Raw genomic sequence first — 15,401 nt, 5'->3', positions numbered from 1 at the left:
TTAAATAATTTTAAACTAATGCCAGCAGGCGCTGACAGTTTTGAATGCTTTATTTCCTTTTCACTGCTCATCAGAAAAGGAGATGTATAACAAGCAGATACAACTTTAGAAAACCTGACACATTTTGATCTTTGGATGACGTCCCAGAAAAACACCAGAGTGAGTTGAAGCTGTTAGAAGGAGCTGTCTGGGTGCGAGTCTCCTCAGAGTGCTTCTGTCATGTGAAGGCAGCTCTCAGTCCTGCCTGTCTGTGTCTTTGACCAGAGAGCTGTGTGCGCCCCATCCCTGGAGGTGCGCAAGGCCAGGCTGGATGGGGCAGGGCAGCCTAAGCTAAATGGTGTGTGTATATGGGTGGGGGCAGCATGGCAGGCGGTTGGAACCGGGTGGGCTTTAAGGTGCCTTCTACCCTAAGCCATGCTGTTGTTTTCTGTGGACTTCTTGCAGGAAGCCTGTGGTTTGTACCACTGTTTTCCACGCCGCAGCTCAGCCCGAGGATGGCTTTCTCAGCGGGAGGCTCGAGAGCACCTGGAGCTGCCCAAGGCGCCGCTTCCAGCCGAGATTCCTTCCTAGCACGCGCCGGGTCCGACCCGTTCCCCCTCGGCTCCGCGCGGTTCTCGCCCTCCGAGCACGCCCCGTTCCGAGGGTCGAGTGGCGGGCGGGGCCGCGGCAGGTGCGGGGCGGTCGGATGACGTAACGGGGCGGGCCGGGCCGGCGGCCGCTCGGCGGCGGGCCGGGGCGGACGGCGGAGCGCGGGTGGTGGTCGTGCCCGCTGGGAGGCTGCCGGTGAGTGGGCGTCTGCGGGCCGCGCCGCGGAACTCGGGGCTTCGGCGGGCGCTCGCGGGGGGCGGTGGCTCCTATAGCATCCACACCGTCGGGCAGAACGGGCAGGGTGCGGGGCTGAGGGTTCCGCCTGGCTGCTGCCCCGCGGTGCCGAGCGTCCCGCTGCGAGCGCGATGAGAGCGGGGGACACCGTCCTTTGTTCGCTGTCAGCTCTCCTGCGGCGCTGCTCCGCGTGCATGCGGGGAGGGCGGCAGCAGCAGCACCACCCTGGTAAAACGGGAGCGCAAAACCTGTAAAATCGCGAAGAAAGGCGTTCGGAGTTGCGCTGCTGTCAGTGTGCCGTGCTGTAGGTAGCCCGGGTTTCTCGTCATCCTAAATTTGTCTTCACTTGCCGTGTGTCCCGTGCGCTCTGCCCGTACTTCGGGGGATATCGGCGCTGGACGCCGTCTCTCCCGGCCCTCCCGTTCGCCGTACCGGCACGCTGGCAGCCCGAGTGGCCGCCCCGAGCGCGGTGTGAATCGGCCGGGTAGCACGAGGGGCAGCGCACTGCCTTGGATTTCCTCTTTTCTGCTCGTGGTGCTGCGGAGATCGATCGTCCCGCTGCACGTGGAGGTGCCGATAACAGTTGCAGCGCGTTTTCTCAAATCCCTCCGGTAATTACGGGAATTGATGTACGTAACTGATGTATCGCCTAGGAGAAAGCTTATCTTGCGTGGCATTTGCTTTTTAATACGGAACAGCTAATGTGGACACAGCCACAGTACTTCATTAAAAAGTTGGGAGCTAATTAGCTGTTTCTTGCAGCCAGAGTTCCAGATTTTAATTAGAGTTCCTGTCTCCAAGTTTAAACTGATTAAAGCTAAGCCAAAGCCGCTTCGGTTCTTTCTCAGTGTTTGTTTAAAAACGATTGAAAAAGGAAGAAGTAATTTTCAGCTCTTTGAACTTCGTGTTGGAAAAACAAACCCTTCTGTTTGGGGACTGTCCCTGGCTGTGCTGGCCTGCGTGTTGTGTGGTTGGTGTTATGGGGAGGAAGGAAGCTAATGATGGTGGCAAAGTGTGTAGCTTTGTGGCTTGCAGGACATTGCAAGTTTCAGTTGGAAAACCATCGTTTGAAAAAGAAAACTACCAAAGGTAGCACTGGGTACTTAGGAGTCGTATGGGTGCATTTCTCAGCACACAAGGTGTGTGTTTGGAGATGCAGTGATGATGCTTCTAGTAATACTAAAAACTTTCCTGCCGACTAATTCCTGACCAAAAAGTTCACCCACGTATAAATGAAGCTGTCTGAATGATTAAATATTGCTCTCTTTACTTCCTCATTCATCTGATGTGCGTACTTACGTCTATTCTGTTGAGGAGCTGTTATTTGCTCCAGAATTTTTTAAAAACATCCCTATATGGCTCATTCATGAGTACCCTGCTATGTTTTTAACAACTTTTCTACCCCTTTGAGGTGTCTGAGAGACTTGCACATTGCTAATTCCTGAGGGAGCTGTTATGCCGATGAAGCTTACGTAGCTGGTTTATTCTGAATATTTCACAGTTCTCTTGATATCTTCATAGGAAGAGCTTAATATGTCTTTTTCACACTATCTGCTGCAATGATGCTTTGCAGTGGGTGTGTTAAAACATTAGAAATATATATATATATATGTTTGGAAATTGCATGCTAAGTGATTGAGGTCCTTCTAAGGTGCATGGATGGGTCAAGCAACAAGTGCCTTAAGCTCTCCTCTATGGGACAGCTGAGCTCAAATCTGTGAGCTTGCTTCACATTTGTGTTCAACCCAGTCGGCTAAGTAATATTCATCTGATGATAGAAACTGCTCCTTACTTCTAGCATTTAAATTATTTTATTATTGTTATTTAGTAGTAACCAGCTTTTGTGCTTTATTTTGAATGCCTGTGTAGAACCTCCTACAAGGACAGACAAAGAGACCTGGGGCTCTTCAGCCTGAGGAAGAGAAGGCTCTGGAGGACCTTATAGCAGCCTTCCAGTACCTTAAGGAGGCTTATAGGAAAGCTGGGGAGGGACTTTTTAGAAGGGAATGTAGTGTCAGGACGAGGAGAAATGGCTTTAAACTGGAAGAGGGTAGACTAAAACTAGATATTGGGAAGATATTCTTTCCTGTGAGGGTGGTGAAACACTGGAGCAGGTTGCCCAGTGAGACTGGGGATGCCTCCTCCTTGGAGGCATTCAAGGCCAGGCTGGATGGGGCTGTGAGCAACCTTATCTAGTGAGAGGTGTTACTGCCCTTAAAGGGCCCTTACAACACAAACCATTCTATCATTCTAATTTGGCATTGCAAGGTATTGACAATCAAGGTGTTTGGATGTTGTGGTGTAGACTTCATTAGCTGGTAAGCCCAGGTATGTGATATAGGAACAAAATTGCCTAAATGAGCATTACTACACTTCCACTGTGTAGAGCAGGGGAACTGGAAGTTTCTGTAGCATGCCCAGTCTCACAAGATTGGTCAAGCCAGGAGCTGCTTCATATGCCTTTGTTTTTGCAAGCTCTGGATATCTGCCTGTGCTCTTGGTTGTTTTTTCCTTTTCTAGCTATTGCTGGCTGCTGCTGCTGCCGCAGCATGTTGCTACCAGGTGCTCCTCTTCCGTTTTTGTTGCTTTTTGGTTTACTACCTTAGCACTTCATGGTTCTCAAGTTGAATTTTTTTTTTTGTTTGGTGTCCTTATATATATTATTCATTCTTTTATCCAGTAGATTCACTGTCGTGTAGTGTATGTGACAATGAAATTATGTGCCTTTATAGTAATATCCCTAAACAGAGAAACACCTTATGTGAAATGAAATCCAGAATAAGCTTGTTTTCTAGTAGCAGCACTAATTCAAATAATGAGTTAATAGAGGAACCTAAGCCTTTTATGGGATGAGAATAACCTGGTTAATTACCAGAGTTAATGAGGTGTGATCCTTTGAAATGAGTAGAGTGATCACAGGCCAAAAAAAAAAAAAAAAAAAAAACAACCACCAAAAAAGCAACAACAACAAAGAAAACCACCAACAAAAAAAACCCCAACTCCACAACTAGAGAGTATTTTTTCCAAATCATTGGCAATTGAAAAATTGATTTTCTTCCAGGCAGATGTGAGGTGTTATAGCAGTTCTCATCACATTCTTTGTAAAAGAATAAAATGCCTGTTAAAGAGCAGACTGTGTGATACAAACAATCAAACCAATGTGAAATGGTCAAAATAAGTAACTTGTTTTGTGTAACTGTCCTGTTGGCTCACTGTCTTTTCTTCCAAAGTCGTTGGCAACCAGACAATCACTGAAATGTGGATCTCATTAGTTGGAGCGCTGTTATTTGCAAGGAGAAGGGAGTTTGATAATTCTGCACACTCCGTGTTGTACTACACCTCCCCAGAGTATTTCTGTGCTACTCATAAATTCATCCAGGTTGTCCTGCTAAATGACCAAGGCATGCAAGGGAATTTAAGGTGATTGCTCTGTACCATGATACTGTACTGGATATGAGTGTGTAAATTAGGTCCTGTGCTGTCAGTGTGAGACTGAGGGATTCGTCACTGTCGAGCAGTGGAAGAGTATAAGGTTAACTTAAGAGGAGATGACTCTTAAGTGAAAAACAAATTTCTGATTTGCTAGTGGATATGATGCTATATTTATAGCTCTTTTATAGTCTTAGAAAATTAATGTGGTGTTTTTTTTGTTTTTGCTTTTTTTTTGGTATTTTTTGTTTTGGTTTTTTTTTTTTTGTTTTTTACATGAGGAGTACAGTATTTAAGGTGTTGAGTGTGTTTCTGGTAGTTGATTATAGAATCATAGAATGACCTGGGTTGAAAAGGACCACAATGATCATCTAGTTTCAACCCTCCTGCTATGTGCAGGGTCACCAACCACCAGACCAGGCTGCCCAGAGCCACATCCAATCTGGCATTGAATGCCTCTAGGGATGGGACATCCACAGGCTCCTTGGGCAACCTGTTCCGGTCCATCACCACTCTCTGTGTGAGAAAATTCCTCCTGAAATCTAACCTAAATGTCTCCTGTGGACCCATTCCAAGAGCTCTGCATCCTTCTTGTGCTGTGGACCCCGTGCCTGGATGCAGTAGTCCTGATGGGGCTTCACAAGAGCTGAGTAGAGGGGGACAATCACCTCCCTCTCCCTGCTGGCCACTCCTCTTTTAATGCAGTATATGAAGAGTTCTGCAGTTCCTGCCTGTGTGATGTCCCATGGGAGTTGCTTGTCTGCTGGAGATTTCTTCACAAGCATACGATCTGGAACAGGTCTGTGGCTTCCCAGGGTCTGTGAGCATGCCTGCTCTGGGATGTACTGTGAGGTGAAGCACCACAGGAAGCCTTTGATGCTCTCTGGAACAGACTGGGGCAGCTTGGAGTGTACTGTCAGGAGCCTGCTGGCTGTGCCGTGTGCTCGGGGTGTGCCTACACAGGCAGCTCTGAGGATATGGTGAGGGTCAGTGGTTCTGTCTGAACTAGGGGAACCATTAATGGTGAGAAGTAGTCTATTTTGAGGGTGGGGGAAAGGATGGTCAGGGACTGTAGCATGAACAAAAGGTTCAAATAGGAAATATTGATTAATATGTTGAGTCATCTGTAACACTGATGTAGCCTGACCCAAGGTAGATAGATGCCTGACCTCAGGGACAAAATATTGGCATGAGATCAAGTAGCAATAAAGTAAGGACAACAAACACTGCTGGAGCTGTCCTCTGGCAGAGGGATGGTGTACATATGTTGTGTGGTTAGAATTCTAAGGCAGAGAGTGAGCTCAGTTTAAGGCACTGTAGGACTTGATAACTGATAAAAGTAGTACTGGAAAATAATCTTGCTCATGGAGAGCAGCGTAAATCCTGGTATGTTGCTAGAAGTGATTGGCTAGCTGCCTTTTGCATAGCAAATGAATGGAGGTGAAATCCAGCTCTCTAGCTATCAGGCCAAGCCGAGTGCAGTGAGCTCTGTTGCTCAGCTGTTTGAGGACCTTGTTGCCATCACTTGGAATAAGAAAAAGTCTTGTGCAAGAGTAGGCTGTGGAGTGAGTCCTCTTTGTTAGCAGCTACTTCGGTGTGTAGCAGAACTGAATTTGATAATGCTGTCCTGATTCTGGGCGCTCTTGGGAAGGGGTTGGGTATGGTCCCCATGGGAAGACCTGTCATGCATGCTTCAGCAATCTCAATATGTCAAATTCTCATCAGGCTGCGTGACCAGATGTCTGTCCTTGCAGTGTGATCCATTTACACAGGCAGAGTCCTGTCCCAGCTGCTGGCAAGCAATGTGCTGTTTCACTTCTTTACTGTTTCAGAGCAAAAAGTGTCTTAAGGTTTTTTTTTGTTGTTTTTTTGGAGAGAAACCCAAAGTGTGGATCCTGAGTACCAAACCCTTTGAAGGATGTATGTTGTCTCCTTGCAGTGCTGTCATCTTTTCCTTAAAGCCCTTCCACTAGATGCAGCTGAACACAGGTTGGGCAATGTGAGATAATTGTTTCTCTGGAGAGTGATGATAATTTTAGTGAAGTGCAGAAAATTCCTCTACGTAATAATAGTATCAAATTGTCCTCCTCTGTACTAGCTCTACATATGGCTAAGCAGTAGTAAAAGGGTCAGCTGATGGTTATGAGTTTTTATGTGGATGTGCTTTACTACAAGGCTGGTAACGATTTTCAGTCCTCTGATGTTATCTTGAAAATGCATTTGCCTTGTGTAGTACTCTTTTAAAATCATATAGGCTAGTAAATGCCCTAACAGAAAAAATGCAATAGTGAATTTGCTAAAAAGCCAAATTAATTTAATCTCTGCTTACCCCTTGAATGCTGGTCTTCCCAGTCAGATAGATGCAGTATTCTGTGGAGCTGGAAGAGAGCGGTTGACTGTTCGTATAAGGCAGAATGCTTCAAAAATTTAAAAGCTTTCTGATAAACTTCTGCTAAAGAACTTAGATTTGCAACCACATGGAGATTTACTAAGGCTGTAGCTTGAGGTAGAACAAAGCCTGGGAACTGAATTTGTGGAAAGAGAAGTGTGTGAAAGTGGTCTCCTTTCTGTAGCCACACACAGGGAAAGAGGGAATAGAGAAATAGTTAATCCTAGGATATTTTCTTGGTGGGTTTGTTACATGTGTGGTCTCTCTCTTTATGAAAAAATCTGTTTTCTGAATTTTTTGACTCTTTTGAACTACGTTTGTAGTAATAGTCTGTAGATTTTTATTGTGTGCTCCTATGAAAAAAAAAATTGACTACAAACCCTGTTCACTCAGTAAGTGTTTGAAAATAACCATGTTTTATTTAAGTGCAGAGAAGAGTGCCTCAATTGTATGTGTTTCTCTTTGAAGAAAAGCAAAAGGTGACGCTACAGAGAATGAATTTTGGCAAGCAGGAAGAAAGCTGAAGAAAAATGACAGACTGTATAAGGGGCAGTTTTTATCCCTGCTGAAAAGGATGTTGAAGAATTTAGAGGAAATGATAAAAAGAATTTCATGAAGAGGAAGATGAATGTAAGATTATAGAAAATGGAGAAAAGCCTAAGCAAGCTGGAGGAAAACAGACCTTCAAAAACTGAGGTGGGGGTAGGGTGGAAGTGAAAAGGAGGGGAGGAAATATCTGTGATAAGAGAAAACTGATATGAAGTGAGTGAAGTGATCTGAGTGGGTAATAGTGGAAAAAGAACAGAATTGAGTTATAGAATGAAAGATGATGATCATTGTGTATGGAATGGGAGAAGAAAAATCTCATTTTAAGTATGCGTTACGTTCAACTTTTCAAAAGCCTTGTGCTAGGCGTAAATGCCAAATTGGAGCCAGGAGCTGGAAAGAGGCGAGGCAGCCATAGCTGTGCGCATGCGCGTCTCTGTTCCTCCTCTATTTCTCACAATTACTCCTCCCCAAATCATGTAAAACCACCCCTTTCCTGCCTTTCATTCCTTTTATATCCCACAGTAACCCCTGTACAATTCCCTAATGCTCTTCCCTGTCATCTTATAATATGTCCCGTACCCCTCAGTCTAGAAGTTGCTCTGACACTGGCTTATCCTACTCGGTTTTGCTTCTGGAAGGGGTCTGGATAGGATGTCCCCCCTCTTTTCCCAGCCTTTGCTTTGGGTTCCTTCCCATCTCTGCTCTCTGCTGGCCTTGTGAAGGTAGGCTTTTGGTAGGCCTGGGAGGAGCTGGGCAGGGTCTTGTTTGTACTTTCTTCCTGCCAGTGAGCTCTCTGTGCTCTTTTGCCAGGCTGTGGATGAACTTCTTTGAATATAACTTAATGCTATGCAGCCATCTTCATGTTTATTTTTTCTACTGTTATTTCGAAGAACAAGCTTGTGATGAAACTACTTTGTTAAATAATATATAGGAGAGAAATTTTGAAGTGACATAGCAGCTGCCTGCTGCCTCGTCTGGATTTATGCTGTGGCATACAATATGTATTGTATGACCTGCTGAGTCTAATGAAATTAGATTTATATTTTAAATGTGAAAGGTGTTATTTCTCAGCTAAAAGTCTAGTCAGTAGCAATAAGTTGCAATGCATGTTAAGATCTACTTAAAACATCTGTGAGGAGTCCAGGTAATGATGATATATATGAAACAAAACCTGAAGGATTGATTATGGCTGCAACTAACGGGATGTGGCTGATTGAAGTCCCCTTTGCCTCAGCTGTGATTATATAGTGGTTTATGTAGCTGGACTTAAATACATTCTCAACCTTTTTGATGCATCATGTTGTTAGGTGGGATCTTGGCTTCTTGGGATAAAAGGGAAAGTTGACAGGAGGAATGTGCGCTCTGTAAATGTGTAGAGATGAACATAAGGAAAGAGTTACAAAAGGCATTACTAATGGGAGAGAGCAAAGAATATACAGACTGAATAAATTTACACTAGAAATCAGAATAGGGTTTCTAATTTACCAAACAGTGTTACAGTTGCAGCAGTGGATTTCAAAACATCTCTTACTGCATTAAAGAAGAGCCCAAGAAATTTAAGATTTTTCCTCTGTGAAGATGATAAAATGCCTGCCAGAGCAAGGAACTAAATCTGTGGAGCAAGGCAACTGTTTTCTGTATTATTTTTCTAAAATGAAATTCACTTGACGTGAATGCGTCAATATAAAGAAAGCAGAATTGAAGTATATGGTCCAAAGATGAGTACATTTGACAGCACGTCTGGTTCTTTCTCTCTGGTATAGAGAGAATGGAAGTGATATGAAGAGAATTTTTGCAAACAGAAACAGCGTTTCCAAAACAACAAAGCAAAAGCAATTTGGAGGTAACAGGATTTTCTACTGAAAGGCAATGGAGATTAAACCTATGAAAATGTGGAAAAACTTCTGAAATAGTTGAAAAAAGAACTTTGTATAGTTGTATGTGATAAATCATGCATGCTCTCCTTTTACCCTAATAATCTGTTTACAGTTACATTTCTTTGACGTAAGACACTGGTCATTGTTACCTGTATTTTTTGCTAGGTATTAGGTGTGCAGTGTGACGTGTATCAGTCTATGAGCAGAAATTGTTGTTCGCAGCAAGGTTAGAGAACTGATCTGGGAGAAGAAGATAAACATAAAATTGTTGGAAAGTTACATGCACCAATGCTTTATGATGGGGCCTTGAAACAAAATAGTTTTGTTCTTGTGCAATGAATGCACTTCTCCCCCTGCTAAGGAGACTTATCCATTTGTGTAAGACAGTAGACATTGAAAACCACCTGTTCTTGTACTGTGAAGTCTTAGACTTTATTAGCTAAAACCACTGTAATTTTTCATGACTGAGGCAAAGCAGGACTCTGAAAATATGGATGTGAGTCACTTGAGCTGTGGGAGATCAGGGGTTTGCAAAGCCTTGCTAGGATGGGATCCAGAGTCCCAGCTGGAAAAGTGAGATGTACTTGAAAAGAAAGTAAAAAAAAAAAAAAGAAAAAAGAAAAAAAGATGTGGCTGGGAATGATTCAGATGAAGAGGGGAAGTGACAAGGAGGTGGTTCAGCAGAGTGTAGGCTCAGCAACACCTGTACCATTTGAGTGGGGGAGGCAAGTGTACCTGTTTGCTGTTGGCATGGATCAACTGTCCCATTGATCTGGGCTGTTGATGACACAGGTAGTGACACCTTGGCACTTGGAATAGCACAGCAAACCTCTGCTGCTCTGCAGGTTTTTTGAATGCCTGTGAGTATGCATTGCAACTGTGCTGGTCTTTCTTCCCCTTCTCTCCGCAGAAGTATTGCGTGAGATTCTGATGTGCTGGGGATAAATCAGAGTTTTAGACATTTTTATCAGTAGAGCTCTAACCTTATTTTATTGTGCATGGTGAATGAGCAGGGATTACTAGGGGAGAAATGTAGTTTGTAGGTAGCTAAGCGTTGCTCAGGAGATAAAGCTTATATCCTTTCTGCTCACGTAGGTCTTGTTTAATATTGCCCGGAGTATATGCAGATGTCTTTTCACTGTATATTCTTCTCATTTTCTGGATACCCAATGAAGAAGTCAAGATTTAATCAGCAGAAGATAAAGAGTTAGATGCTTGCAACGAAGTTGAAGGAATTTTAGTGCTTGTTTGCTGTAGGCACAACACTAGCCCTGCCTATTAGTATCTGGGGATTTTCTGAGCCAGGTGTCATGCCTGCGTATTAAAGTAACCCTCAGTATTCTTTAGGAGATTGTGCTATGGAGGATGGCTTTTGGTTCAGTAAAGGTAATGTAAAGAAGAATTCTACTCTTAATAATTTAGCCTCAGACTTCTCATACTAAGGTGGAGTAGTGTGAAACTGACTCCAGTTCTCCTTCTGCTTTACTTTATAGCAGCTGTGGCCTTTGGAGGACCTTTGCAGCTGTGTGAGCTTCATTTTTATTCTCTTGATACAGCTAACATAAAGCTGAAAAGTTCTCCATGCCTCAGTGCTGTATTGGGTATGCAGTTTTATGGTAGAACTTCACATATTCTATTGCCTGATTACTTGTGCAACCATTGCATGTCCTGCTGCATTACTTAAAAATGCAGAGTGAGGATGTAATGCATTACTAGAAATAGGCAACAAAGTAGCCTGTCTTTTTTTGAAATATATTATTTTTCCATTTCACTTGTAATTGAATAAGAATTGAAGCCTATTTTTGGATCTCTAAATTACAGCGATTCTCCCGCTCCCGAAGCGTCAAAAACTCTGTTACTGCAAGACCAATAAATTACACTCTTCTGTGTGAACAAACTAGCTAGAATTGCAACAGGCAGTTTTGTTTTGTGAATAATAGGAGACTTTCTTAATTTCCTCAAATAATATATCAGATATCTCACAACATGGTAATAGAAAATCTCAGAGAGAAAGGTTTCTTTTCCTCCATGTTATAAACATAAAGGAAAAATAGTAGTAAAGATTCTGTTTAGAGTATAATGAATATCCAGTACATTATTTGCACCCTAGATACCTTTATGTCACTTGCAAAGGTGAGAGATGTCAACATTGATGGAGACACTAGGTAGTGTTTAACTGCCTATAAAAGAGGAACTGTTAAATTGAATGGTCTTTCAGCATTATAGGAATAAAAAATGGCATAAAGTAAATAATTGGTTGAGATTTACAGGGATGAGGACAAAAAGATAATATCTACTTATTTGCCTAGGCTGAAAAATGATAAGTTTAAAGAAGATGCATCTTCCCCAGATGAGTGCATTTAACTTAAATTTCATGATCTTATTTTCCCTTTCATATTAAAACAAACAATTAAAATTATCCTATCATCATTCATCCTTTTATTTTTCCTTGGTAAGATAATTCCTGTAGCCTGTGTTGCATTAGATAATGCTCAGCAGTGCTTACTATAGGCTGGGAAGTTTAATAAAATATTTACACCAACATTTAATTACAGGACCTAACTTTTAAGATTTAACGGACCACCTGCTCAGCATCTCCAATAGAGCAATTCTGTTTTCACAAATCAGTGTTGTTATTCATGGCCAAGGAAACACCCTGGGTAGAGCTCCCAAAAAACTGTTTTCTCATCCAGTTCTGCTCAGCCTTTAAAAAAGAATTCCTTGAGAAATCATCAGGCTTCCCCAGGAAAAAGAAGTGTGGGGGTGGGGAGTAGAAGGGAAATGAGGAGAAAGTATTCAAGAGAAGCATCTCAGCTTAGAATCCTAGAACATTTGCTCTTAACGCAGTAGACTCAAGGTCGAACCTGTAACAGCTCTGCCTTATTATTATTGCTGGCTAGTTTAACACAAGAGTTTTTCACCTGGTATTCAGAGCTGTCTGTGCTTAGCTGTTATATCAAAAGCAAGATGATGCTCAGTTGGTGTGACTGAATCCAGCTTGCTGGCTCTGTTTCATGAGCCTTATTATCAGCTAGTGCTCATCCTGGATTTTCATGTTTTTCTGCGCTAAGGTGGCATGTGTTAAACTGAAGGGGAAAGCAGAGAAAGTTAGCACTCCTGTATCATCAGCCCACATAATTCTTTCTGTGAGACTGCAGAGATTAGGTTTTTCTGCTGTTAGTGGGATGTGCAGATGCTTAAATGTTGAATATAGAGGCTCTTTGGGCTTCTGTCTTCGCATTCCAGAATCAGGAATTCATACACGCGTGTGTGTGTTTATATCTTCTTTTTACATTGTGGGATGTATGGGAAATTGGTAATCACAACCTGAACCTCTGATTAATCAGCTGAGGCAAGTGTCGGGTCAGCTGTGGGAGCACAGGTGAGAGTAATTTAGCTGTGCTTCCAGAAGGGTAGAGTTTGACTCCTAGACCTCATTTAAGGGCTGACCACCACTAAGGCAGCATCTCTTGGAGATTGCCTCAGTGTTTCCCAGCAGACTGAATGCTTCCGAACAAGTGAGTTTTTCCTGTAAATAACCTTTTGGATATTTACTACTATCTTTTCATTATTGTCACTGTACATGGGACCTTGCTGGGTATCAGGAACCTGTATTTGTTAAACTACTGTAATTTAAATTACACATGGTCCTATTTGATTATTCCTGGAACATAATCCTGTGCTGGCATGCAGTTGTTGAAAAGTAAGTGCTTTAGTATTTAGTCTCTATTTGGAACTGGAAAAGAAAACTGCCTTGTCCAGTGCTCTTTGAACCTTGAGCAGGTCAGTTTAACCCATTTTATTTATTTATTTTTTCCCCAGGATTAATATCACACACATGCTGTTGTAAATAACTTAATAAAATATGCATAGAATGCTACTTGTTGACATCTGTCGGTGGCTCTATAGTTGTACGCTGTTGTGTTTTTACTGAAGAATAACATAATAAAAGGCAAAGAAGGCAGTAAGGGAAGTTTTCAGATTCTTGCAGCTCTCCACATCAGCAAAATAACTGGTCTGCATAGCAGATTCTGGTGAAGTTTTTTTGAGGTTGCTTTTGTTCCTTCTTGTAGACAGTCAATATTCTATAGAAAGACTATTTCAAGAAGAGCTGTTTTAAAAAAAATCATTAATTAGCCACCATGCTTCTAATATGCTGGTGTACTCCAGCAGTTTTTTAGCCCTGCCTCTTTGCAAACCTGTGAGAATATATTCAGATTGCTTTTTTTTTTTCTTTTCTTTTTTCTTTTCTTTGGTCATATGCCTTTCCCTGAAACATTATAGTTGTGGTTGCAGATATTGTTAAGTTTCAGAGCTAAAGGAATTGCCAAATACAGTGGGCAGCAGTTCTTTGCTTCCAGGCTCACAGAGCTGGTATGGCTCTTCTTGCTGTCCGTTTAAGAGTACATGAAATAAATGTCACCTGTTGTTATGACAAGAAATATCACTGCCTTAACTGTTGAGATTTTTCTTCTAACTATAGAAATCCAGGAGCAGACAAGCATATCAAAATAATTTTTAATGTAACTGTTCCAGTAAGTACTCAGTCTGAAATAAATAGATAGATGCATCTTTCAAGTATAGCATCAGATGGTGATTAAGTGCAACATTTTGTCTTGCAGGGGTTTGAGATGCTTGTTAGACACGGTTGTTGCACTACCATTTTTGCATTTTAAAATTGTTCCCATCTTTCTTCAGCCTATGACAGTGGCATGGCCTATCCTCCGTAATTGTGTCTTGAGTGAGATGAGATCCTCCAGGTTATGTAGTGAGTGCTGTTTCAGTGGCGTTCACACAATGCATACCTATCTGTGGGTTCTTCTGCCCAAACAGGCAATGAGAGTACTGTAGAGGAGTTCCACAGGAGTCTGATGAGTTAAATTACCAAATACATGCCATTGACTAACAAACTGTAGATGTGGAATTAGGAGCCTAGAAGTGGTGAATTTTTATCTGAACTGCTACAAGCTCCTTCTGTTGTGAACATTTTCCTGTAGAATGAAAGGAATTGTTCTCAAATAGATCTTAAAAGCTTCTTTTTTCACAGATAAGGGATATAATGTTATCCACCTTTTAGGTCCATGTTTTGTATGCTGAGGCAACCAAGAAGGTGATTTCCTCTATTTTAGTATGCTGGTAGTTGTCACCATATAGTTACCCCTAACTGTTATATAGCTACTTTGTTAGTACCACATACAGTAGTAACTATATGATAGTAGCTACCGCTGGGGAAAGACATCTGTCATACTCTGCAGGAGGGTGCAAATCTTGGTTAGTACTAGAAATTTGCTTCTCTCTGTGGACAATTGTAGCATCCTCACTAGACAGATATACCAAGTTTTACTCAGCTTTGAGAGTGGACAGACTGGGACAAGCTCCCACAGCTTGCAGGACATGAACTGAATATTCATTGTTGTACACTTGATACTGAAAAAGTGAATGTGCTGCCACAGCTCTCATTACCACAATGTCAAGATTTCAAGTTGAAACAACTTGCTTCTCATTTTTGGCATAGCATCCTAAATGTTGGGAATCTAGCCATTTTTTCCAGCGTTAAGTCAGCATTATATGCTTAGTGTTTGTATTTTTCCTGTTACAAATGTTATAGGATTGCAGAATTGGCAGGTACTGCAAGTACTCCAAAATTACAAATAGAGGCCTTTTCAGCTAGCAAAAGGTTTGACAATTGTATGATTTTCTGCCAGGCATCATTGCAAGCATCCAATTAAGGAAGTTTCTGTGACAAGAATGCCCTGTTGTATCATTTTTTATATGGGTTGGAAATCACTTTTTTGACACCCCACCTTGTAAAGAAAGCAGAAACTAATGGTTAGTTCAGAGCTTTGTTGGAAAGTCTAGTTCGGACTGTTGGTCTAGTTGCCTTTCTCAGTATCACTGCTTGTTTACTTAATTGGCAACCTGAAAATGGATTTAACATTCAGTGTGACTTACCTATTTCTACTGCTAACTTGTTTCTCTGTTTGAAAAGTTTTCATAATTAATAATAATAAAACAATATTGGCTCAGAAGGAATCTGTCTCCCTCAATCGTATGTTTGTTTTTCTGGTTTTATTAGTTTATGTACTAAATCATAAGTTTTTTTTGAGAATGTGAGTTCTCAGAGTAGAGGTGTTAAACATGAGGTTTGATAGCTGTTGAAAGTATGTGCAGTATATAAATTGTACTGTATATGTACAGCTGTGTGGAACCTTTGAGCAGAAGGACTTGGACAGCAACTCAGAGAAAAGTAGGGAGAATTATGTGAAACTGACTGTACTGAGCCTCTTAGCATTGTTATTCATTTCTTGCGGCAAGTAGTTTTTAAGCTAGTTTGG

The 15,401-nt window shown here is 42.0% G+C and overlaps 1 protein-coding gene across 6 annotated transcripts in view; it reads left to right on the top strand.

Moving 5' to 3' along the window:
* The first annotated feature begins 683 nt into the window (after nucleotides 1-683).
* MARCHF1 (membrane associated ring-CH-type finger 1) overlaps nucleotides 684-15,401 on the top strand; it is a 195,752-nt gene continuing 181,034 nt past the window's right edge. For 3 of the 6 annotated variants that reach the window (XM_015860933.2, XM_015860932.2, XM_032443960.1), the window contains exon 1: nucleotides 684-783. The gene's annotated coding sequence lies outside the window, so the exon portion shown is untranslated. The remainder of the gene's footprint in view (nucleotides 784-15,401) is intronic. The other 3 variants (XM_032443963.1, XM_032443962.1, XM_015860934.2) reach the window with 1 other exon arrangement.

Source organism: Coturnix japonica, chromosome 4, assembly GCF_001577835.2.
Source record: "Coturnix japonica isolate 7356 chromosome 4, Coturnix japonica 2.1, whole genome shotgun sequence".
In the NCBI taxonomy this organism is placed as follows: domain Eukaryota; kingdom Metazoa; phylum Chordata; class Aves; order Galliformes; family Phasianidae; genus Coturnix; species Coturnix japonica.
The sequence above is the reverse complement of the archived record's forward strand: the minus strand, read 5'-3'. Positions and strand labels throughout refer to the sequence as shown.